Source organism: Penaeus monodon, chromosome 32 (assembly GCF_015228065.2).
Source record: "Penaeus monodon isolate SGIC_2016 chromosome 32, NSTDA_Pmon_1, whole genome shotgun sequence".
NCBI classification, from domain to species: Eukaryota; Metazoa; Arthropoda; class Malacostraca; order Decapoda; family Penaeidae; genus Penaeus; species Penaeus monodon.
The window spans coordinates 5,609,880-5,610,529 of record NC_051417.1 but is presented as its reverse complement, the minus strand read 5'-3'; positions in this window follow the sequence as shown (position 1 = coordinate 5,610,529).

Sequence of the window (650 nt, the reverse complement as noted above, 5' to 3'; positions counted from 1 at the left end):
CATTTATCACTTATACTATTACGAATTGTTTAATTACCCTGTTTAAGTCACCTTTTGTTGCTAATTTATACAAACACTATTACCAGTTTTTATTATTACTATCGTTTACTAAATTTAAAAACTGCTAATTCTTTATTGTAACTATTTCCGATCATTTTTATCATCTGTTTTCTCACTTTTTACTAATATTTTTACCGTCCTTCCCACCTACTTATTTACCCAATTTTTCATTTTATCTGCTTCCCCATCATTATTGCTCTTTTATTTATTATCACATCACCAACTCATTCATTATTTCTCTTACTCACCTTTATTTCTAATGTATTTAAAATGTCTTCCCCCCTACTTTAACCATTCATTCAGTTTTTTTCTATTTTCCCATCTTCGTTTTCTAATATATTAAAAACCCTCTTTCCTACCAACCATTTTCTTTTTTTTTTTTTCATCACGCTCCCTTTTTCCCCAAAAGTCCCTCAAGTCAGTACAAACCCCCGGGCGGCGTAACCCGAACCATAAAAAAAAAAACACAGTCTATCGCGGTCGTGTTCCCGGGTTTTATCCTGGCGTTTATTTAGAAGAGGAATTCTATGTCATTTTTGCGAGACTCTTTTTTCCTATTAGTACCTCAGCATATGGTTTTGGGGGGCAAG